This window comes from Lagopus leucura, unplaced genomic scaffold, assembly GCF_019238085.1.
Source record: "Lagopus leucura isolate 7727_CA_CO unplaced genomic scaffold, USGS_WTPT01 Super-Scaffold_100157, whole genome shotgun sequence".
Taxonomy (NCBI): Eukaryota; Metazoa; Chordata; class Aves; order Galliformes; family Phasianidae; genus Lagopus; species Lagopus leucura.
In genome coordinates, this window is record NW_024962334.1 from 16697243 (window position 1) to 16723449 (window position 26207).

At 37.7% G+C, this 26207-nt stretch overlaps 1 protein-coding gene across 6 annotated transcripts in view; it reads left to right on the forward strand.

Annotated features, from left to right (window-relative positions):
* The first annotated feature begins 1232 nt into the window (after positions 1-1232).
* Positions 1233-26207, forward strand: part of TBC1D5 (TBC1 domain family member 5) — a 294295-nt gene continuing 269320 nt past the window's right edge. For 4 of the 6 annotated variants that reach the window (XM_042888801.1, XM_042888804.1, XM_042888805.1 and 1 more), the window contains exon 1: positions 1233-1276. The gene's annotated coding sequence lies outside the window, so the exon portion shown is untranslated. Of the gene's footprint in view, positions 1277-22522; positions 22565-26207 lie in introns of those variants that run through there. The other 2 variants (XM_042888803.1, XM_042888802.1) reach the window with 2 other exon arrangements.

The following is a 26207-nucleotide window of genomic DNA, read 5'->3' on the forward strand; positions in this document are numbered from 1 at the left end:
GGGAGGTGAGTGTTGACCTCTTCTCCCAGGTAATGGTGATAGGACGAGAGATTATTGCTTCAAGTTGTGCAGGATGTTCAGGGCAGATGGAAAAATTTCTACTCAGAAATAATGGTGAGGCATTGGAACAAGCTGCCCAGATGGTGGTGGAGTCACTGTCCTTGGAAGCTTTCAAGAACTGTGTAGATGTGTCACTCTGGGACATGGTTAGTGGGCATGGCAGAGATGGGTCAACAGTTGGACTGGATGATCTTAGTGGTCTTTTCCAACACTAATAATTCTATGATAAATATGTATGGTACAGCTCTTCTGGCAAGTAAAACAAACCCTCCGGTGCTAAGTGGTCTTCTAAAATAGCTCACATGCTTTTAGAACTTATAATGAATGCCCAAGCAGTGCTCAAGCAGCATCCTTGGCAGCAGCAGGCCCCTGTCACCAGGCAGGAAGCGCCCAGTCAGCCTGGGTGCCAGCAAACACAGCTCAACACATCATTTATAATGTTACAGCACTGCGCTGGTTTGTGACATTCATGTCCACCTTCTGTGAGAAAGTTTTCTGAGTAGTGTGAACCCAGCTAGCTGCTTCAAGGGAGAGCTGCACTGAATTCATTTCAAACTACCTCAGTACAAGCCACTCCAGGTATGATTTATGTACATAACTGGGCATCCTTAGAAAGCGAACGGCACAAGAAAAAAAAAAATAGAAAAGAAAAAAAGGATAACCACCTAATCTCAACAGATCCCAGCGCCTCATTCTGCTGCTGCTGCCTCCGAGGGCTGGCGAGGACAGGGTGGGAACGGAGCTTGCACCACTGCCCAAGCCGAAGCCCGAGCCGACCCGACCCGTCCTCCTCCGCACAGCCAGACCGCCACATTGCCGGTGCCACTCAGCCCCAGTGCCGTGCAGGGAGCGGAGATCAGGGAGCTAGACCCAGGAGCAGACAGCCGCGACCACGACCGCCGCGGCCTCACCGCCGCCTTGCGCGCCTGCGCGCAGGGAGAGAAGGGGAGGGTGAGGGTGGGAGGCGGTGCTATCACGCGTCTCCGCGTGCGGACAGGGAGCCCTTCCCCTTCCCTTCTCTTCCTTTCCCTTCCCCGGGCCTCCCCCAACGCCTCCCCCTGCCCCGCGTCCCTCGCAGGGCGCCGGGCCGGCGCGGGGGTCTGCGAGCAGCGCAGGGAGGGAGGGAGGCGGGGAGGGAGCGGGGAGAGAGAGAGGGAGAGAAAGAGAGAGAGGCTGAGCCAGATCTTCATGCCACTGCAGGCAGCAGCAGCAGCAGGTAAAACCAGCCCCGGAGCATCTGCTCCCTTCACCCGCTTACCCCCCTCCCCGCCGGCCGCCCCGCAGTCAAAGTGCGCCGGCCCCCGCCGGGCCTCTCCCAGCGGCGCCGCCCCGTCCCGCCGCCCCTGGCCGTCGGCGCGCAGCGCTGGGGCTGGTGAGGCCTGCGTGCAGCGGGTGCCGCAGGCCGCTGCCCGGCCTCCTCCCGCTGCTTCCCGCGGGGCCGCCTCCTCCGGGCCCGGCGGAGAGCAGGTGCTCCCGGTAGGGACCGCTGAAGCCAGAGCCTCAGTTCTGGGAGGTGGAAGCAGGGAGGGAGGAGGAGGAAGCAGATGGTCATAAGGTTGTCCCCCTCTGGATTTTTTTTTTTTTTCCTTTCCATTGTTGTCGGTGGTAATTCTGATGGCTGAAGAGGGAAGAGTTAAGGTCGAAGTGATTTTTCTTTTCCCAGGCCTTGACAAAGAGTTTTTGGAAAACGCCAGGTTTCCCTCCACTTTCTTGACCCTGGTGACTGTCTTTCCTTTCCTTCCCACCCATCTGACCCCAGTCTGTGCTGACTGCCCAATTTATTGCCTACAGAGTGACAGTTTTAGACTTACTAATTGCCACATTTGGTTATCTTTATGTTACGGTAGTTCAAGCAGTGTAGTCAGTATGGATTTCAGTGCAAGGGCTGCAGTTGGCACATTTTAGTTGTTGGAAGGTTTCATCCTCTTAGGTTGCTGTACCATACCCATCAGTTGTGTAGTGTAGGTACATATCCTATGGTGTTATTCATCCTGGGGGCTTCATGGTTTGCTTTTAAGGAATAGTTGTCCCATCACACTGACAGAACATTGCTTTAAGTGGTACATATGACTTGAAATACTTAACAAACAAGAAGAATGTTAGTTGATATGTGAAAGGCTCGTATTCCAAAGCATACTAGATTGGGTATCAGGAGTCAAGAATGGTCTTCTAGTTTTGCCATGCAGCCATACAACATCCTTTTGCTGCTTTATTGCTAGCAATCCTTCTTATTTGCCCTTACCGAGTACTCTGCAAGTTGGTTTAAAAGCACAACTATCCTCATACCAATGTAAGTTCATTGAAGTTTATCAATTCTGTTGTTTGCCACACTTTCATTCAGTGATAGCATCTCTGTGAAAACGAAACCTTCCACAGTGTATCCCAAATAAATATGGGCTGTTTATTGGAATTGAAAATATTTTTTGAAAAGTCGAAGGTAATAAAACACACAGATAAATTAATCCCAGATCCCACCTATCTCAGAATCATTGCTCACTACTTACTTTGTAGCTCAATCCAACAGGCAGTCCTAAAGCTGGGCAGTAATAACAGTGTATCATTTTGGGGCAACAATGTTTCTTCTTTTGGAAACCAGTCCTTGTTTTGTAATAGTTGACAGCCTTAATGTTACCATGAATAACAAATTGCCAAAATTCTTGTTTATTGACATGTGTGGCCTGTTCATATCACATTCATAAATATAATGGGAGTGATTACTGGACTAGGTGCAATTTGTGCAATTTAGGTTTTGTAATGCATTCTGACACATCTGATAAAAACAGAACTAGACACAGACCAGCCCAAAGAAATTGGTGAGTTTTTAAACTTACGTGAAGTTCATAACATTGTTGATCCATCAACAGGAACTTACCCCTGCATGATTTGCACACCTTCATTATGAACTTCAGCTCATAACAATGTATGAGATGACAAACAACTCCTCTTTTTACATACAAACGTATATTGGGAAGGAGGTGCATGGTTGATCTTCCCCCACATTCCCTCCAATTTTATGATAGCTTAATTTGTAGAAATTGTTGATATAGTCAACTCCCATACAGGCTGAACATTTCAAAAGATACTGGTGGCATCCTTTTATTAGTGAGGTGAAGAGTCAGGAGGATGTTCTCCAGCTTGGTGAATAGCAATGACAACGAAGTAAGGGCTTGTACTGGTGCTAGCATTCAAGAATTAGTAACACTGGTGGGATTGTTGTTTGTTTTGCTTTGTTTCACCTGAGGGAAATCACAAGCCCAATTTTATACAAGTGATTTTCAGATTGTGCTGCAGTGTTAGCAAAGCTCACTTGTCACACAAAAGATGGTCATACCTTCCCTTAAAATACCATTGCACCTGCAAGAGTGACACAGCCTTGTAAAAACATTCCTCTCACATTTGTCCTTTGTGTTACAGAGTTGATTTTGTTCTTTTATTTTTTGTTTGTTCTTTTATCTTTTGTTTACATTTCAGTAGTGGAATTCTTTCGGAATTTGCTACCCCATATTAGCTTGCAAGTGAAGTGTGATTTGGTGGAAGTGTGTTACATGTGCTCTGCCTGCCTATGATTTACACTGCTGTAGATATTTGCTGTCTCTGCCTTATTCTTGCTATTATAACTTCATTTTTTTTTACTATGGAAGGACTATACAAAGAGCTGCTTTGCACTTTGCCCTGTAAGGAATTCTGCTGCTGAAGTCTTTTTAGAAAGTTTACTCTGTGCTCCATCCTTAGGAGCTTTATCTTAAACTGTTAGGTATGCTGCTGTAATTGGCAACAGCTGTTGCTGAGAATTGTGGAGGATAGACAGTTTCTGAGATAATCAGTAACTAGTCCATTTGAGGCTTTGTTGATTAGCGAGTGTATGAGAATTTTGGATCAGGAGTCAGTGATGACTGCAGAGTGCAAATGTGGTATGGTATGTGAATAGTTTGCCTTAGCCTCTATGCCATTCTGGAGTAAATGCAATACAGGTTTTGGGTGTTCTAAGCCCAGTAAGCTGCCCAAGGCAGCACACTCAAGGCAGCCCATTAAGGTAGCCCATAGAAGTACAGGTATTTGGCTGTGTTGTACTGTAGGAGAAAGAGGGCTGTGAAATATGATGTGAAGGAGTTGTTTGCCTGTGTTTGACTGCTGTATTAATGAGCCTTCAAATCTTTTTTTTTTTTTTTTACATCAGAAAGAGTAAGCATAATTGTTCCCATTTCCAGTTTTTGAAAGTTGGCATTGAATTGTGTTTTGCTTGATAATGTTTTTAGTTAACCATGTTAACTAAAACCAGGTTATTTTTTTTTTTATTTCCTGATAATTCAGCTTCTGAGATTGAATACTCTCTAAAAAGAACTCAATACAGAGTTGAAGTTTCTATCATATTAGGTAGCGTTATAATCTGATAAATTGTATTATTTTTATTTATGTTAAATACAAAAAGGAGTGATTTGAATTTTATCTGTATCTGTGTGTGAGATGGTCGTTGAGGAGACATGGTTAACTCTATTTATATTCTGAGAGCTGGCATTAGACACGAGAGAGCCAAACTGAACATTTCTCCAGACTGCATCCAAACCTTGGAGAGGAACATGCAACAGTTGGCAGTCCACAAGGATAAAGGTCAAGGAATTACTAAACAAAACAGAAGTAGCTGTTTTGCCTGTGTTAATGGCTAGATGTCTATTTCTAAAAAGACTGGAGCCATATCACAATCTGAAGTCTAGTTGGAAATAATTTGAAAATAATAGGAAGAATCACATCACTGATGTTGAACTGAATGTGGTGCAAGAGAGTCATCATTCCAGTATCTTGTGCTGTATTTTTTGATAAAACTTTATATTTACCTATGTACTATTTAAGTTGAGGTGCTTTTAGTTCCATTAATGGGTTAGCAAATCTGTATTTTAGTTTTATTAAAGAACGTTATTACGACATTGCTAATTAATCTAGTGCAAGTATGCAAAATTCATGTGGTTTACTTAAGTTGACTTTTCTGCACTACTATATCATGTGGTGCTGCTTTGGAGTGGAGATCATCACTGTCTTGATATATTCACGTTTGCTTCACCTCGAATGTATTACAGCATCAGTTTTTGTCTGAATGGATACTTTTTTTTTTAGCTGAACTTCTCATTGGCTAAGCTTTTTTCAAAAGTATATCAAGACATTGAGAATCTACCATTTACTTCTCTGGATGACTTGTTTCAGTGATTCATCTTTTCCACTATTTAAAAATAAGGCATGCAATTATTGTTTGAATACATTTGAATGCATCTGTCTTTCACTGGTTCTTGTTGTTATGTCTGAATTCTCTTTCACATCAGACTGCCTTAAAAACTTTATTTGTCCCTTTGACACAGTTGTCTCTCCTAGCGTCAGTTCCTAGCGTTTAAAGATAGAGGTAGCTTTTAAAATACATAGATTGAAATCTATGATCAACAGATCACAGATTTACTGGGCTGACAGCCCTAGGACTCTTGGAGAAGTTTAACCAGTATGCTGATGTAAAGTGTTTGTCTCACCATGTTTTTTAACATCTGATCTGGAACATCTGTTTAACAAATGAGTTGGAAGGAAAATCAATATAATGTGATACAATTACACCATTTTGAATATTTCCAACTATAGAGTGAAAGTGTTTATTGGCTATTTTTGATCTTTGCGTATGATTTTTAACCCTTCTGCCACCTTTGCCTAGCCACACGCAAAAAAAAAAAACATCAGTATTCAAACATCTGGGGTGAATTTTAACCCAATTTGTCCTCTTTGTTAGTTGTAAAACTGGCTGACTGCAGATAAAAGATATGTTAAGGATGGCTTCCATTTGCACGTGTTCCGGTTCGGATTTTTCTTCCCAGTCAGTTATGTTCCTAACTTTTTTCCGCTTCAGAAATGTAGAAACCTCAGGAATGTGAGAGTGTGCTGCATGATAAGTTTATGTTTGTTTCAGCGATCTCTGGCTGTGTAATCAGATCATGATCAAGTGGTTCTTAGGCTATCCGCAGTTCCTTGTCCAGTGATTCGTTTGAGCTGTTATAATGGGCTGTATGGTAATTTCTCTGTGCCCATTACAATAGTGTTAGAAAACTGTTGCTAATAGTTTTTTAGAAACTGATATTTTCACTCTTGGCTGCTTAGGATCCTGGGATATTTGGTTTCATTCAGTTTGACATCTCTTTCAGCAAATCATAGGTATACACTTATGAAAAAAAATCTTCCTGTTATCTAGTTGGAGCTGAGGCTTTGTAGCAGAGTTCCACTTGCATTGCCCTTTGAGCTGTTACAATTCTTATACCTGTATCCCATGATTCTGAGTTACCAGGTAGTGAATAACTGAAGTACGTTTTCTGAGAACCTAGTTGTGCTTGCTTCATAACAGGAGCTATTTTTGTTTAATCACTAGCTTTTACACAACTGGATTTCTGGCCTTCTTAACGGGAAGGAATATAGATTTCTGATGTTTATTGAGAAAAGAATTTCAAGGTACAGAACTTGTTAAATTTTTAAAGAATTTTTCTAGAACTGTAGAGGTATGGTTTTGGCATTTAGACTTCACTCTGATGTTAGCATAAAGATCATACCTTGCATCAGATAAACTGTCATCAGGGTTGTTAATTTGTCATTTACAGTAGCCAACAACTGGTGCTTTACAGGAAGTGAAAAAAAAATCCCAGTTGTGGCATAATCTCCATACCAAGGAGCTCTTCAATTTTTTTTTGGTTTGTAATGGTTTATGATTATGAAATTTTTCTATTAGCACCAATGGAAGCAGCCAATTGCTTCTGTATCCTGTATGATGTGTATATAAGCATTATATTATTCAATGTTTTTTTTCTTTCTGCCCTTATTTACAGCAAGGCAACATCTGGATCTGGATGGTGATCCATCTGTATTTCACTGTTTGGACGTGTTGCGGAGTTGATCTATTTTCTAATCTTCCCTACCAGATTCGCTTTAAAAAAAAAAAAAGTGTTTTTTTCCTGATCTGTGATTAGTTTTTCTTACATCTGTGCTTTAAAAGAAATTGTCAATGTTCACACTGTCCTTTTCAGATGTAAATTTGGACACTCTTAAAGTAAAGACTTCGAAGACTCGTGGTATGTTTCACATTTATTTCACAGTTGTTTTCACATAATCATGCCTGCTGCACTGTAAATGTGAACAAGAGGATCCAATGCCTAGGCGGTACTTGGATTTCTTGTACCTTCTTGACTAAATTTTATCTCGAGTATTCATGATTAACATTTGATAGTTTTGTAGAGCCATTCATCCATAAAAGAAAATGACGTTAATCGTTTCCAGTGAGAGGGAAGTGACTTATTCAAGGCCAAACAGAAACTCTGAGTGGGAGCTCCAGTTAGAACCCAGATTTTAGATTATCCATCACAGTTAATTCACTGCAAAATATTTAGTAAATCGCACTGTTTAAAGTTTGCTAAATTGTGGAAAAGATTATGTAATATGTCTAATTAAATTGTAGGCTTTGTCAAATGAATTTGAGAAGCACAGTGAAAGAGTAGATTTAAGGAGAATAGTATTAATCATCACAGGAAGAATTTAAGCAAATATTTAGCAATACACTTCTCTTAGTGTAAATCCATTAGGTTATTTCATAGTTGTGCTGGTTATAATGGAATTATTAATTTCTGTAGTGAGAAGAGTGGCTTTCAGCTGATACTAATGCTCTTTTTGTATGGCCTGCTTCCTATAAGACATTGCACGACTTTCACAGCAGTGACTTAGAAACATGCAGCATATACAGACTGTATTTTATTTGGAACCATGTATGTGAAAGAAAGGGAAGAGCTTTACTTGACTTTCAGTTATTCATGAGTCCACAGAACGCTATTTCCTCCTTTAGGCCTGACTCATTTTTAATTTACATCATTTTCACGTATGCCTGTGGCACTAATAAATATACGGTTTGGAGAAAAGTTAATAAATCCAAGTACTCTACCTTGCCAATTCTCTTATACATTTGTATAAAACATATGTGTCTGTGTATATTTATATATATACACACATATATATGTATTTTTTGTACGCTGAAAATCAAAGCTATTGCTGCTTTTACAAGTCATTGTATCACACAGCATGTGCAATGCATTAAGCACTCTAATACGTACATCTAACAGGCCAAAGACTTGACCTTATTTAGTTTTAATTGTTGATTCACATTTATAAAGAAAATGTATTCTGGCCCTGTTAGTTCTCCTGCTGCATGAAAACATGAAGTGAATAATGTTTAAGAGATTGTTTTGTTCTGAAGAATGCAGAAGTTGGGGTGCCACTACATTTCCTTTCTGTAGCTGTTTGAGAGAGAAGCAGATGAGTGTGTGTAGAGGAACAGGCAACAGGCAGGAACTGCGTGACTTCCTTAAGCAGAGGAACTCATATCCAAATTAGTAGAAAGATTTTTTCTGAGCATGTATATGTTCAGATATTGTGAAAGATGATGATGACAGTGCCTTCTAGTGGGATACAAGCACTACAGACCAGTAGCAGGTAACATAGAAGAAGAAATGGCTCACCCCTTCCAATGACAGATGATAGCTTGAGAGGAATGCAATCTCTACGCAGATGTTGCTAACCCTTAAATGGGGGGTGAGGAAGGGTAGATCCAGGCTCCACCTCTTGCTGTCACTCTGGTGCATTGCTTGCACCTGAATTTCCTGGGTTAGCTACACCTCACTTGATGCTCAGCCATTGCTTCAGGCTGTGACTTGGCAATTCCACTGTACCAGATAATTTATTGTTTGTTGATGACTTTTTCAGCAGGTCTGAAAGTTACAATGACTAAGTAACAAGAAGCAAAGGAAAGATATGTTGACATATCACCGAGTAGAAGATGCTTTGGTTTATGGATATGTGTAGTGTTTCCAACTCTTATTTATTACACTGCCCACAAATCTTGATCTGAAGTCTGCTTGATTCAGGTGCAAGATAAAAGTTGAGGCTTGACTGTAGGTCAGGGAATTGTGAAGAGAATTAAGGGATAGATGGAATGAGAAATGTATGGGGCAGGATGTACCTTCTCCATCCATTACCAGCTGATGACTAGCTGTGTTTCATACTGCAAATTTACCTTTTTCAGTACTGTTTGTAGACCTGAGCAGAAACAGTTTGCTTGTTGCTTTTATTCCTGGCCTTTGATCGGTACTGCTCTTTGCTGACTTAACATGCCTTTAGGATATAATGACAAACTTTTCTATGCAGAGATAGAAAAAAAAAAATACAGCACATGTACCCTGAACTGACTATTGTTTCTTTTGAGTTTTATCTTGAGCTTTAAGAGTGTTTTCAGAGTGAGGTGTGGGACATTCTGTACACGAGAAGAAATGAAAAAATATATTGGAGAGATATGTGTCAGTATTTTTAATAAACATATCCGATAACTATGTTGGATATTTAGTTGGTAAAGGCAGAATCCGCTTATCTGGAGGATCAGCCCTTATGGAACTGAGCGGAAAAGTGACAAGATCAGCAGCAGCTGTTACTGCTGGACATAGCTCTTCTTGGTGTTGTGCACAACTGAGAGGGACTGAAGTAAATACACAGAATGTATATAGGTCACACTGAAAGTAATGAGTCCCATTTATTTCCACGGAAACAACAACAGACTCAAAGAGAACAATAGCACTATTTGACAGACCAAATCCTTGGCTATAAAACATTTTTTCAACAGTCACCACCATGAGTTGTCCATTTTTGCCAGTGGTGAGCAAGAACCTGCATGATGTACTCAAACATAAAGTAGGAGGCATTACTTTCAGAGCAGCCCTCATATGTATACCTGTCAGCCATTACAAATCTAACTGGATTGCTGTTAATTGAACAGTGCTCTACAGTCAATGATTGCAGAATGTACTAATTTATTTCAGTATGTTCCTCTGTTTTTGTTGCCTTTTGTTTTTCTGATCTTTAGGGAGTTTAGGTGAACTGTCAAAAAGTTTGTTGAATATTAGAAGCAAACTGTATAGTTCTGCCTGTAAGCCTGTATTCTAAAACTGATGTATGCCGGGAATTAGAACACACTGTTGCACAGAGCGTAGCTGTTCAGAGCAACTGGGTTTTTATGTTAATTTGTGGTAATAGTGTATGATCAGTCATTGTTATAATTTCCAGTAATTTTATCAGAGGGCAAATGTAGGCTGAGTGAACATTGTTTTACATCATCTTAACAACTTAGATTGGGATGAAAGTTTATTTATATACTCATGTTATAGTTTTTGTGGGTTGACTGGAGTGCTTCACTTTCTAGTCCTAATGTAATTTATCCCTTAGTCCATAGGCATGTTAGACGTCTCCTAATACAGATAGTCTTTTGCTGGTACTTCTAGATACTGTTTCCACTAAGACTCAGTATAATCTTCTCTCAATTTCTATTACACTCAGAAGCTTTAGAATTGTGCAGTCCCCTTTCAAAAGTAATGGATCAGTCTAGCTCAAGCCATATAGGAGTCAGAAAGAAAAATGGAGGGGTAAGAAGGGGGTGACTAGGGCTTAAACCTGTGGGTTTAAGAGGAGAACGTTCAATGTAACACTTATAAACAGGAATTGAGTAGCATTGTAAGCATCTTTCTTTTCACATGAACCATTTTTTCATTTTCACATGAACCATTTCTTTCAGATCCCTTTTGCTGGTTTCTCTGCAGTCTTGCTCTACCCTAATGCTTGTAGCCTTTCCCTTTCCTGAGTTAGCATACTAAGACTCCACCTTCTAAAAAACTGGAAAAACGTCAGACCCAAGAAAACAGACAGTGTATCATGAATACTTGCTGACCTTTATTATTTTCATTTTTTATTTATTGCAGTGTATGTCTTTTAGCATTTTGCCTGATTTATGTGGATGTCAGGCTCCTCTGCTTCTGTGTTTGCAAGTGGTGAGTGGGTCCGTCTGCAACAAGTAATTGTAAGGTCATGGTGTGAGTTCACCACAGTAGACAGCTGAGCATCACACGTCTGCAGAAAGGAAATGAGGGCAAGGAAGAGCAAATATACTAGCAAAAAGGATATAGTTTTAGATACTGAGGCAGATTATATTATATAACTGCATCTGTAGGATTAATGGAAGAAAAAGACTTTTAACTAAGGTCTTTATTATCCTAAAATAGTATGCAGTGATAGAGGCTTGATCAGAACAGACGATGTAGGGTCATTGAAAACTTTTGCAAGCCAGTGAGATGAGTGTTTTAGAGGTGACACACTTAATGTATTGGTTGGGAGGCAAGCTGGATTGTATGGGTGAGTGGGGAAAATGAGAGTTTCAGCTGTATAGGCAGGTTGAATCTTACCTCTATAATTTTTGTTGAAAAAAAAGAATGGCAAATTTAGGTGAGATTGGAAGATGAGGAGGAGTTGGTGAAGATCACCTCATTTTGAACCTGAGTAATAAAAATGGTGACAAACGTGTATTTGATACTGAGAGAGGAAAAAGTAATGAAGATTTCTCATTTTTTCTCAAACACTCTGTTTGCACTAGAAAGAAAAATATCTTTAATAGTACACTGCTTTAAGCTAGTACTTTAAGCTGGTGTGCCTTGCACTTTCTGCATTTTCCCTTCTTAAAAAAGGACTCGTGTTTCCAGGAAGTCTCTTAAGTTGCTAGCATTACATTTCGTCTAATGTTTCTCAGTCACTCTGGTCAGACAATTTCTAAAATTATTGTTCAGATTAACTTCAGAGTAAATGAAGGTTGGATTGCATCTTCAGTTTTTCAACATGATAGAATTTGCTTTCCAAGTCCTGAGTTAGTTTGCAATGATTTCATCACTGAAAAGTATTTGTAACTGACGACAATAAATAAACTGCCATTTGACTTGAGACTAATTTCTTGCTACAGTTAAGAATAGTGCTTGGTGAGATGTTATAGTTATGCCAGTTTTATTGTTGTTCATTTTGCTTGGCTGTAAAAGATCCGAAACAAGTGTCAAATCCAGAAATCTGTTACAGCAGCCAGTAATGGGTTTCTAGTGATACATCGCTGTGTCTGTTTTCGGCATCCATTGAAGGTACCAAGGCTTTCTGTGCAGCCCGTTCTGATCCCTCTAACTACTGAGATGAATTTTTGCACTTCCCCTGTCTTGACAGAATATTTCAAAATATTTTTACTTCTATTTGTTATTTGCCTTTTCTGAGGCTGAAGCTGTTTTGCTGTCAGTTCTGCTCAAAACTTGTGCTGCCATTATGGTAGATTGACTTGAAGATACAAGTAAGGAGTGGCAGACAGCAAAATGAAATGCAAGCAGACCTATTAATCAAATGAACATGTGAACAAATGGAAAAATATTTAGTAGCATCTGTCATCTTGCGTAGATGAAAGACACGGGGAGACGATCTCTCTGCTCTTGAGGTTTGCTTTGATCCCTTCCTGTCAGAGCTCAAGCCCTGCTGTCCAGCTTCATAGTGTTTTTGAAGTAGACTGCCTTACAGACAGCTCTATGTTCAACACCATGATGTTAGCTCTCTTCTCTGACACTTGGTCATCTGACTGTGCAGGACCTTGCTGGGCATTCCTGCATCCATGTGCAAATATAAGTTAAAATAGCCCTTGAAGCACTGGTCATTTTAGTAATACTGTACTGAGAAAAACAACAAAAACAAACCAAGAAACCTTCCCAAACTTCTATCTGTCTTCATCCCATCTGGTTTCTTGAGGAGAATTTCACTGTGATCCATCTAGTAAGAGATCTGGCATCAATTCCGGAGTAGCTGCCCCTTGTTAGCAACCTGGCTGTGCTTCGGTGAGAGAATGGCAGAAATCCATTTTCTCTGCATCTAGAGGGAATGACTGTGGTGAGGTGAGATTAAAAGCTAGACTTTGATTTTTATGCCCAATTAATCCTTCATTTGAAATGCCTTTGTGCATGAGTAGGGTGGCCTGGGGGAGTGGCTGGCAACCACAAGAGGTTGCTCAGTCCCCGCTGCCTTATACCAAGTGATGGGCAGGATATGTAAGAAGATATTTGCTTACTTTTGGTGATAGATATGAAAACCAATGCTGTACTAAACATGAAAGGCTACATCACAATGTACTTACAGCATTCTGACTGGGCTCATAAGAAGTCTGAGATGATCACCTCTACATTTCTTAAAACAACATTTTTTAAAAATTATTTTTCTGGATCTGAGCAGGTTCAGCTCAAAATTGAATTCTCTTTTAGCTCTGATTTTCATCCATCAGGATCCCCAGGTAGGATCCCCATCAGGATCTCCGCAGGGCTGCTCTCAGTGAATTCTCCCATCCTGTAATCATATCTGGGATTGTACCCAACCCATGTGTAACCCATGTGCAAGGCATAGTGATAATGGATAACTTACAGAGAAAGACTACTCCGTGTCTTATTGAAATATTCATACACAGCATCACTCCTTTTTGAGCCTTTAACATTTGTGGACTTGGCATATGTGCTTGTGTCACCACAAGTTCGTGTCACCTGATGGTTCATAAAATTAGGTCTTCAAGTATCACCTGCAATTTGTTTTGTTTTAATTTACATATCTTCATCTTTTTCGTAATGCTATAGGATGTATGGGGAGATTTTTGATATCTAGTCAATGTAAAAGATGCTGTGAATCTGTACAAGCATTTTATAATTCCAGATTGGATACATAGTCTTTAAGTCATATAAATAGTGTTTTAAACAAATGATCTCTTTGCTTTCATTGAATCTTGATCCTAAGAAGCTATCTGGAATATTTTGGCCACAAAACAGCTATCATTCATAGAATGGTGTTAGAATGTTAAAAAAATAATAATAATAATTAAGGATTAAGTGTTCTGTGATAGCTTGCCAGAGGTCTTCCTTCGCCGCACTTTTAGTGCTGACATAATCCATCAGTTATTCTCATGTAGACAGGCTGCATTTACTAAAGGCCGTTCATTTGGTTGGCGCTGCTAGCCTCAGTGAGTGATTTATGCATGTTGTGGATAAAGACAGTATTATGGCAGGTGCTCTCTTATTGAAGCAACTTTTTCCTTCTCAGAGTTGAACCATGAGAGCACAACCAAATTTTGAAATATGCAGAAGTAAAAGTAAATTAGGTTTGGATTTATTGAGTACTTCTATTTCTTTGTTTTAGTTCCTTAGCTTACTTGCTTTGTGTGGTTTACAGTCAGTGAACTGAGAATTTTTGTCATAGAAGGTCTCTAGGCCAGCATGTGAATATGAAGGAAGGTGAATGTCTAACCATGTTTATCGAATGGTGACCCAAACTAATAAGTAAGCACAGAACTATCTTAGTAAACCTTGGATGATGGAATCTTCATGTTATGCTGCTGTAACGCTGGATGTTGTGTTGAGGGACATGGTTTAGTGGGAGCTATTGGGAATAGGTGAACGGTTGGACTGGATGATCTTTTAGGTCTTTTCCAACCTTGGTGATTCTATGATTCTATGATTATCTCATCATGTGAGTATAACATTCAACTGCAGCAAATTTCTTTTTAAGTATAAATCATGTGAAATTTGTATTCATAGTGCACTTCTTTGGATCCTGGAGGTAATCCCTCATAATCAAGAATGTTAAAGAACATTAAGATTACATTATCTAAGCTGATGTATTTTACATTAGTAGAAGTACAGGTGATTGGGAAGTACACTGCATAAAACTCACATGGGCATTATTCCTGCTATTTATGTTTGACTTGGCTTCATGTTTAGATTTTGAGCTTTTATTGATTTCATTATTTAAGCTATCTTCTTTTGTGATAAGTATTACTTACACTGGCAGTAGAAATTTCACGTTAGAAGGAAACGAATATTTGTAATGGTAAGCACTATGGATAGGTAGCCCATAAGTAGTAAATAAAATAATGCCATCTTTCTGGCAAGCATATAATTTCATGAAATTAGTTTATTCTGAAGTATTGAATGCGATGCTGTAGGTTACTGAAAACTGCTTAAGCAGTAGTGTGGAGAATCACTTCAGGACATTTTTTAAAATGTAGTTCATTTACTCACGGAATACATTCTTTGGCTTTTTCTAGGATTTTAGAGGATTTCTGTTGTCTTGTGTTGCTGTTCTGAAGGCATTTGTCACTTTAAGGAAATTAACTGGTTTGGCAGCTCAGAGGAAATATCTTTTGGATGCCTATGTTTTTGCTGTATGTCAAACATTAGACCAGTTATCCATTTTACACAAAAATTCATAATGATATTAAAGTGCTAGTATGGTTAAGTGAAGTCATGCATTGCCTCCTGAATGCCTGCTGAGTAAGTACTTCATTCCTGAAGTCAGATGTTGAAGTCCATGGCTTCTATCTGCTTAAGGTTTGTTCTGGGATCTTAAAACTGATTAGTACTCAGGAGTCATGGGCAGCTTCACTGTTGACTTCAGTAGTGGGAAGACCCACAGCTAAACAAAGTGAAGTGAACAATGTGGTTATAAGCAAGATAAATTTACTGGAGGTGAGAAGTGGGATGAACAGAGTGTGCAACAGTTAAGTTTAATTTGTGTCTGTCCCGTTGGTTGTACTTATGTTTCTATTCATTAATTGTGTTTTGTTTTGCTGATACTTTTCTGTATTGGCTCTGATGTCTGCAGCTTATCCACATTACTTGACGAGGGTTAAAATTTTATTATAAATGAAGTTATATTTAAATAGTAAATAATGAATCTGATTTTTTAATGAGTTGCAGAAGAAATCTTATGTAGTAAAATTACATTGTGAGATACACTGAAAGGGATTTCGTTAACATAGGCTTAAAAACAGAAACAAAAACCAACAATTGTTAACGAAGTAAGTAAAGACAGAATTATGTAGGCCAGTGGAGTTAATGCTGTGAATCAGGAATTTGGGAAGGATAACTAAGAATAAGTTTTTAACTGAAAATATGGGTATTTTTAATTACTTTTATTTGAATTAAGGACATATAATAATGTATCATAAGGCTGTTAGTCTTAATGAATGACCTTTAGATTCAGATCTGTGTCAACTCTTGTGAGTAGCAATCCAATTTCAGTATGAGAAATAAAATACTTTGGAGGTTAGTCAATGAACAAATTGAACAATCTTTCAGATTAGATAGTGGAAGAAAAAAAAGAATGAACAGCTGCTCAGAGCTTTTAAGTACTTAGAAGAAGCCGTGGTGTTGGAACTGAGGTGACAGTAGGAAAAATAAGATTAGTCAGGAAAGCCGAGCTCATGGTTTATAGGCCTGGGTCATACACATCTGCCTTGCCAACTTTTTTTGGTCTGATTAAAATACCAAGGCTTATGATAAAAAAAAAAAAAAAATCATTGTGAAGAAAGCTCAGGGATTCCGGATTCCTTATTGTTGGCTGCAGTTTTATGTTTGGCTTTGAAGAAACTGACTAGTTTTATAGTTTTAGTCAAAGATCAACACAATCATTTGAGCCTTGACTTTCCCTTCCATGTGTGTGACAGTGCTGGCGGTGTTTTCTTCTGTCAGGCTTTTGTTGTTTGAGATCAGCTCTTTGGCTCAGTGACACTGTAATGAGGAGTAAACAAGCCCTATTTCTTTGAGACAATTTGTAGTGTGTTGCCAGTGGATTCTGAGTTTAACGGTACTGGTTTGATAGAAGATCATATAGCTGTAGTGAGCCTCATCATTATATTTTACTTTGTAGTTGTTATGTTGGAAAAAGTAAATATCCCAGCCCTTTAAAGAGGGGTACATCATCAGTCCTGACAACACTGGCATCTGCACTCTGCTTGCTTTAGAATGCCATCTCCTCTGTCTTCTATATGCATTTAGCCACTACTTTTAGTTGCTGCGTTTCAGACATCCTTCTTAGCATTTTTTCCCACCGATAAATGTGGGAGGTAGTCCAATCACCAACATAAATAAAGGGGTTTGTAGATCTTTTACTCCATACATCTTTCTCTTCTCTGCTTTCATCACTGACTCAAAAAAAAATTGGGCTTATTTTTTTTTCTTCTGCTCTGCTTTCGGAAGAGTAATTTCCTTTTTTTCCCATCCATACATGTGTTACCACACTCATACCAAGACATATATTCTAATAGATGGGGCTTAAAAATACGTGTGCATCACATGTATAGGTACAGATATTTGGTATAAGTGCTCAGCACCAGTTTAGAGGATAGAGTGTTGCTGAGAAGCTTTATGTTTCACGTGTCTGTGATTAGAGAACATAACACTGATGTGCCTTAAGAATCAAAATGTTTATACATCAGTCTAGCAGTTAAATAAACATCTGAAGCCTTCAGCATTGCTGATGTTGGAAATAAGTCAGGATGCTGTCTTCCAGAACCTTTAATAAAAAAAAAATAATGAAAAAAAATGAACATTTTGTTGTTTCTGTTCTGTGTTTGAAACAAGCAAGCTTTATTTTCATTGGCTTCTCAGCAGATGATTTCTGGTTTCCAAGTATCAGTAAGGAAGACAATGAGAGTGCCTTCTAGTACGATACAAACCCTATGGTGCAATAGCACCAGGATAAAAACGAAGGATAATTGGTTCACCCCTTCCAATAACCAGTGACAGCTTGAGAGGAGTGCACTCCGTGAACAAAAGATGCAGAAAAGAAAAAATCAGATGATTTGGAAAGACTAAAATAAATAAATAAATTGATACGTTTATAGTCTCCTATCTAATACAGTTTCCTGTTGTAGAAATTAGAAATTCAGTGAGGCTAAAAATGGAATATAGGGAATGTACATACTGGATGAATATCTTAATCATCATCGGAAAGAATAAATCTCAGTGTTTTCCTGACAATGCACATTTTATACAAAGTGAAGCAGCGACAAGAGTGAGAGAGTGAATGGATGATCCCAAGCAGTTGAGGGATTAGTTCCTCTCATTTGCATGAATCCTCAAATCACATACACCTTTGTATGAGGGGATACTACCTGCTCTTAGTCATGTAACAGCAAGGTTCTATTTGACTGCAAGCTCTTAGAGTTTGAACAAGTATCATGGTCAGTTCCAAACGTTGATCAGACTGGAGAGAAATAAAAATTGCAGCTCACAGGACTTCATTTTCCATTCCACTGGTAATTGTAAAATTGTAACTATAGGAAAGTATCATACAGAATTCATCGAACTGTTTCATTTGTAGTTATTAATATAGCACAATGAAGTAAAGGAAAGATGCATCTTATTATGTATTTAGTTGAATTAGCTTTAAGAAGTATTGGTATGGGTATATTTTGTTAATCATCAATTACTAAAAAACCTGGAGGTTCTATATAAGAAGTAATGAGGATCCTGATTTAAAGCTAGCATGATGAAGGAGATTTTAGTTGAAAAAAGTATTTGTTGCTTCAGCTTCTTTGGGAGCCCAAAATACCTGATTTATATTGTCTAAAGAAGACAAAATAACAGCTAATTTTTCCCCAGCAGAAGTCAGAAGCACAGTTGCTAATCTGATGCATTTTGTCCAATTTAAATCTAACATGGAGTCTTTTTCTTCCTATATTAAAAGAACTTAAACTCTTCTGGTTCCATTAATGAATTACTAGATCTGGCTCAAACTTAGTCATATTACAGTTAGAAAAAAGGTGAGCGCAGTACTGTTACATCATGTAAAATATTCATTAACCTTAGTGAAAGGTTTTCTTTTATTTAAAGGAATGTAAACAGTAAACGTGTACAAAATGTATCAACATCTAAAATAATATAAAATGATTTTTGAATATTCAAATTTAATTCAAAGATGTAATTTAAGTCAGACGTAATGTTCATGTTAACTCAGTAGTTAATGTCTTACTAACATGACTACTATATTCCTTCAGTTGATTTATGTAGTGTAGTATATACCTATGTAATGTATTACTGGCAGGGATGGCCATTAGTGGTCATTATCTTGAAAATCTTCTGAAATCTTTGCAGTCATCTTTTCCAAGCTCCTTTCTGTCGAGGGTTTTGTTTTGTTTTAAAGACGTTTTCCTGTTTCCCACTCATTTAGGTAATTTGTCTTCTACAAAGCAATATGACAGACTTTTACAGATATGATGCCACACTTTTGAGTTTCAATTTGTTAAATTTTTGCTCCTCATGCTGCTATTGTATTATGCTGGCAAAATTTACAGAATTTTGGGTGATTAAGCCTTTTATTTTTTTTCATGGAATGCAGCGCTGTTGAAGGTATTCACCAACTAGAAAGTTAGTTTGAATAACTTGCAGGACATAGCAGTTTCTGGTGTGTACTTTTGTCTTTTGCAGATTAGATGTTTCTGTCCTCTCGTATTCAGCATTGATGCACTTATTTTTTACTTCAGTAATGACAGATTTTTACTGTAAATCTAATGATCTGCTTGAGAATTTAAGTTAAAAAGTGCTACCAGTCTTGCTCTAGTGGATAAACCAACTTCCTTTGTATACTGCTTACTGACATAGGCAGATATTTTATTGATGAACATGGAAAGAGTGTATAGTCCAGTGCTTTGTTGCTTTGTGCCATTCTTCTTATTTATGACACCAGTAATAATGGATGATGAATGAGATATCCAAAACATTAATAAATTACCTTAAGAGGTCTACTAAATCAAAGAGGAGGAGGCTAAGAAATAATCTAAAATAATGCCTCCCTCCAAGAAAAGTAAGTTAATTCCAGAATCATTTATTCAGCAATATGCAAAAACCCTGACAAATTTGTTGAAATCAAACTGCTATAGTTAGGATGATGTTAATATAACTCAGCGTTCCAGATTTGCTATTCTTGACTTTTGAGTCTCCAGCTTCAGGTGGCAAGAAATGTAGAACGTACAGAATAAAATCATTCCTTTACACTAAAGTTTATATGTTGAGTTTAAGCATTTTTAAAATAAAACCCAGCAATTTTGTTCTATGTTGGTGATGCTTATATTCTGTTCCCTAAATTCATCTACCCATTAGCAGGGTTGAAATTTGCAGCAGTTTTCTGCTGTGGATTGCATTCACTTGCTTGATTTCATGTGAAATATTCACTTAAACTGCATACTTTAAAAAAAAAAAAAAAAATCAAAATTTCTGTGTTTGTGTAGAATCATAGAATCACCAAGGCTGTAAAAGGTCTCCAAGATCATGCAGCCCAAACGTTCATCTACCAGCAGTATTTCCCCCATAAACCATGTATCTCAGTATAGTATCTAAACATTTCTTGAACACTTCCAGGGATGGAGACTCAACCACTTCCCCTGGCCGCCCATTCCTGAACCATACTTTTGGAGAAGAAATTTTTCCTATTATTTAGCCTGACCATCCCCGGCACAAATTGAGGCCATTCCCAAATGTTTTGTCCAGTTGCATGTCACAACTAGTAGTTCTTCCAGTGGTGCTGGCTGTTTCGTAAGGAGGCTTGGCATGTCAAAATAGGCCTTGACTGCTCACACAGTAATTATGTATGACTTTGCTGTAGGCAGGGAGCATCAGGGTGCTGGGTCAATTTTACACGTAGCAAGTATTGCTATTCTTATTGAGCTGTTCCTTACGAATGATAACAAGTGGAATGAATTTAGTGACCGCTATAAAATGCAGTGAGATACAGTGACTGCAAAATGTTACTTGTGTTGGGAGAAATAAAAAATTATGGAGGTTATATAAGGATTCCCATTTCATAAACTTGTGATTTCAAGGGTTTATAAATGTTTACATAGCTAGTTTAAGTTAACCTGTGTGGGCTTAGGCCATATTGTCATAAAAATAAACAATGTATCTTTCCTACTCCCTCTGTTTTCTTTTTTGCTATTTTTTTTTAATGCCTTGCACCATCCCTAGGGTTTGCTTGGCCATATGGAACCGATCCACCGTGAGTTATGAAATGGGTAAATATTTTTGGTATGAAGTAAACCAAATATCATAAATGCTGTGTTTTCTGTATCGATGACAATGGCAAATGCTTTATTCTTGATGATTTCTAAACAAACTGGAACACTTTTAAAGCAGATAACTAAAGCCTGTGGAAAGTGGCAGTTAAATATGAGGACACCGAATGCAGTCTCCTGTCATCTTATGCCATATCTGTGAAGGAGCTGATATTCAGATTAACTTTTTTTTCTTCTTGCTTGGTATTCAGCCACAAAGCAAGTTGTCTGTTCGAGTTCATGTTGGTCTTCCATTTTTAACATTTTCCTCTCTACCTTGTTTTTGAGAGCCTTGAGATTTTGTTCAAATTCCATAAATTTTGATCCAGTTCTATAAAAAATTTTTGCATTTTCCTCTAGCTAGTATTGTGTGAGAAAACTTTTGCTCTTCAAAGAATTGAAATCAGATGTAATATTGGTTACAAAATGTGCTTAACCAATAAGCTACTCAAGCTTCTTTCAATTTCTTCTGAAAAAAGAGGAGAATATTTGAAACCCTGAATTTTGAAGAAGTTGCTATCCCTAGGCTAAAATCTAGTTATACTAAAGTAGTAATATTTTTGTAGTTGCACTGAATTCACCTACCTGATTGTATTAAACTTATTACCCATCTACATGCTGATTTCCTACTTGTAAAATAGTGCTGAAGAATATCTTATTGTGCAGCGGGGCCAGTATAGGAAATGATTGCCTGTATTTCATTGGTCTCTATTTTTTTTTTTCTTTTTTTTTTTCTTTTCTTTTCTTTTTTTTTTTTTTTTTTTTTTTTTTCTTAAACTAAGATTATGCAGTGATAGTTGGGTGCTGTGTCACTTGTAGAGAGCTTCTGGGTTTTTTTCCCAGTTCCCCTTCTCTTGATCCCCTTATGAGTTTCAGTGAACCAAACTGGCCATAACAGTCTGGGTGGTGATATGCTACCATTGAACTCACAGCTTGTTTGTCTTTACCTTTGAATGTTTTCTAGCCAGTTTATTTTCTCAATTCCCAGAACTGATTTGGTCACCTTACTACTTATTTTAATCTTTAACTGTGGAATTTATTGTAACCTCATTTTTTCAGGGGAACATTGTCATCAGAAGATGCTAATAGTTTGCTTTCTACTTCTCGTTTCCCTTGGTTTTTAATTAATATACTGAATGTTGGTAGTCAAATGCTGCTTCTAATCATTGAGTTTTGTTATGATGAGCAATTGGCAGTAAGCTGTAAACAACAGGATTTTTCTATTTTCAGACTTTTTTCATATTCTTCCCTCCTTACTATAAGTTCAGGTGTCTTGTGAAAATTTTGGTATTAATTCAAGCTTAAATGAATATGCTGTATTTGTGAGTCAGTCTAGGACTGCTTTTGATCAGTCAACCCATGTGCAGTTGTTAAATTTTCCTTATTCTTCCCCATAGCTATAATTTGTAATACTGTGAATTTTAAAGAGAAGTGGTAGACAACAAGCATTTTGGAAACTAGGAATTACATTTATTTCTATGTTTTTTGGTGCTTTACAGAAGATGTGTGTACATCTGCATGGGGACGGTTGATCACAGCCTGAACCTCTGATTGACCACCTGAGGCAAGCACTGAGTCAGCTGTGGGAACACAGGTGAAGGCGATTCACCTGTACTACTAGAAGGGGTGGAGCCTGGCTGCACCTCTTCTAGACCCCATTTAAGGGCTGCCTGCCACTGAGGAGGGATCTCTTTCTGGAGATTGCTCTTTGTGGACTTTATTGTGAGTCTATGACAGACACTGGTGAGCGTTTCCATTTATTTCTATTATCTTTCTATCGTGATAATCTTACTAAGCCTAACCTTTGCACACCTATTGATTGTACAACATTTGGCATAGATTTTAATGTCAGTGTTTTTGTCATAGCTTTCATTTCCTACTTTTTTTGTTCTGGTCACTTGTATTGAAGTTTCACGCAGAACTTCAACTTCATTCTTTTGTTTATTTTAAGGTCTGCCTTGGCTGTAAGTATAAACACTATAATCAGTCTTCAAGGTGGAGGATCAGTACTGTATCATACGAAAGAATCAGATGCTTTCTGCTTTGGAATTTGTGGCGTTGTAACTGGGAGAGCAATTAGTTTGGGATGGGTTTCTGATTTCTGCAGAACCTCAAATGTTCCCTGTATGTTCAGGTGGAGATCAAGGTCTTTTGAACAAAAAGGGAGTGTTTCTCAATGAGGGAGAGACTGAAGACAATTTATTTGCGTTATCAGCATTTGCTGCAATGCCAGACCTGAGATTAAGGAGAATAGCCATTAAGAAAGCAGTGGAATCCTATCATATATTTAAAATCTATCTAATTATTTTCAGTTTGTAATCAAGACCTTTTAAAAATCAGAAATGTCCATTTAACAGTGTCTTAATGGCCAAGATGCTCGTTTATGAGCTCCTGGCCACCATTTTAGGTTTTTTAAATAGTGAGATGTAAATATGGAGTAAATAAATGAAGCCTTGCCCAGTCCGTTTATTTAAACTCTATTTATGCTTCATAACATCTGATTAGTAGAGAATATTGTTTAAATAGAGTAGCAGTTGTTTTTTTTAAACACAATAAAGCAGAGTCTTTAGTTGTAAAATCAAATTTTGCTATTACAGTGAAGCTCCCATTATTGAAACTACTTCAGTTAATGTATTACGGTGAAGTCTTTGGTGGATGATGTAAATCAATCCAATGAAGGGTTAACTGTGAAAACTGATATAAGTTTTATTTTCTTATAAATCAAGAGGTTGGTAAAATGTACACTTACTGTTGATCATTAGAATACAAAACTATCTGTTGAAATCAATTAACATGCATATCTGATGACTGATTGTATAAATATGAAAGTCAAATAATTGTCATCGTTAACCATGGCTTCAGGTCATATGAGTTGTCAGCTCAAAAAAAAAAAAAAAAGAGGAGAAAAAGGTTGATTTGCATATATTTAATGTGGCATGCTGTACATGTGGGAATTTAAGATAAACCTTTCCTAGTAATCTGATTGTTTTTATCTAAAAATCAGCTAGGAAATGTGGATCATAACAGCCAAATGAGCTATGTGTTGTACTGATAGCAGTTGATTCACTAGTTTGGGATTTAACATTGTCCTGTAGGTTTTAGCAAGTTAAAATTGTTATTTTACTAAGAGAGTTAGAAGAAGCTAAAAGAAAAATCAGAAAGCTAATAAAGATAAAGAAAGATTTTTAATAACATACTGTACTGAGTCACAAAGCTATCTTCTTGTGTGAAGTTTTCCAAATAGATAAATTGAATTTAATTGGTCAATTGTAATGACTGGAATGGAGGGAATCTGGCAAAGGAGTGAAGCTTCTGGCCTGGAAATTTATGTATTATTTACTTTGTAAACATGATAATCCATTGAAGTCAATTTTTTTTTTCCATGAATAATGCAAAGTATCCCATGTAACTTTTAACTATTCAAGAAAACCTTGAAATATGAGTCAGAATATAATGGTCAGTACTTTACTATACCTGTAACTTTGTTAGAGTGCATCTGCCTGGTATTTGTACCCAAGTGTCTATTCCTGAATGTCAATAAATCAATCTCATGTCCTAAATTTTAAAATTACCAGTAAGGACTTTCTGAATTTTGTTTTGTTAGCATGTATTTCTGAAGTTCCCAAAGGGAAGAATCAGCAGTATCTGATATCTGTTCATCTGATTCATACTTGCAAACAAAGACATTTTCTGTTGGTGGTGATGTTAAAAGGTGAAGGATAGCAGATGATTTTGTTTCTCCATGCTTTTTCCTGTGAGCTTTATTTATAATGCTGCCATTGTTAATATTAGAAATTTGTTATATGGTACAATTCACTTCCTTGTGTTATTACGCACATTGCTTTCAGTACCGGCTGAATGGCCTCCCTCTTGTAGCAGGCAGTTTCTCAGCCTGGGTAAGGCTTAGAACTTACACAACTACTTTCTCAAGTAGTAAAATGTCAATGCTGTAGCATCCACCTGTATGGCACTGCACTTTGCTTTAGTCTTCCACTGAGCAAAATTTTGCAGACACTGCTGAGTAAAGGCACTTAAGTTATATGTGGAGGTTGAGGAGAAGGAAGCATACTAGCAGAATAAAGAAAGGAATTGAATTCGTTTTCTGTCATTATGTCTTGCATAGGTTGGAGTTCATATTTGACTGCAATGGAGGGGATGTAGCTGTATCTCAAGTTGTTGGTTGTTTTATCTGCTGTCTAAACTATCGTATCGTCAAGAGATTTAGATGTCAATTCAAACAGAAAACAGTGACCCTTTAACATAGGCAAAAATAGTTATGTGAAGAGGTCAGTTCTGGAACCACACATTGAAAGTCCAAATTAAATATGAAACTAATTGAAAATTGAGCAAATCTTCAAAGGGAAAAAAAAAAAGTGCTTTAAGACATTGGTGACTGTAAGTGCATTTTCAGCTCTACTGTAAACCTTTAGTGAAAAATCACTTTGCTGCAAATGCATGAAGATGATGTGTGATTTGGTGGTACTTCCTGCAGGAAGTGTGGTGCTGGAGTAATCAGATCACTGCTGAGCCATTGTATGTCCCAATAGTCTTGTGACAGTTTTTTAATGTGTGGAGGAATAGACTACTTTTACAACAATCCATTATACAAAAAAAAAAAAAAAAGTAGGATTTGAGATTTGTTATGTGTGTGCTGAAAGAGGATGGGTTTGCCGAGTATGGAGCGGGAATGAATTCTTGAACAGAAATCTGAGGACTGAAAGATTTTTCCCACTTTTGAAGAAAGCATACTGTGAGGGAAAAAAAGTGTCTCAGATTGCTTAAAATACAGAAGTTTTTTGTACTCTTGTGTTTTGGGGCTGGCAATATTATTAACTCAAAGGGGAGGTATGCTTTTTCGTGATGACTGTATTTAGCCAGGAGGAATAGTCCTTTTCAAAGCAAATTGAAATGAGTGTATGAGAGCGTGAAATTATCAGCAGCACTGGTGCACATTTACATTACTTCTACATACTCCTTTGAATGACCACACAACAGAACAAGTACTTCATTTCCACTGTGTTGATTTTTCTTGACAAAACATGGCAGTCTATCCAAAGGAGAGTGTTTAGCCAAGATAAATATAAAATTTATGATTAAGCAAAGTGTTTTCTTATTATAATCCCTAAAGAGAATTTGAGACTTGTTAAATATAATGTGCCCAGGTAATTTTAAGAGTAAATTATCCTTTATGCTTTTAAATGCCGAAGTACAGCAACAGCGCCAACCATTAGAGATTTTATCAGCAGAAACAATGCTGCTTATGATTTGCTTTAAACTACCTAGTGAGGAACCATGTACATGAAGGATGCTCTGAAAGTAATGCCTCCTGCTTTATTGTGTTGGCCCACTACGTAAGAGGTCAGTGTTGCTGATATGACAGTAGAAG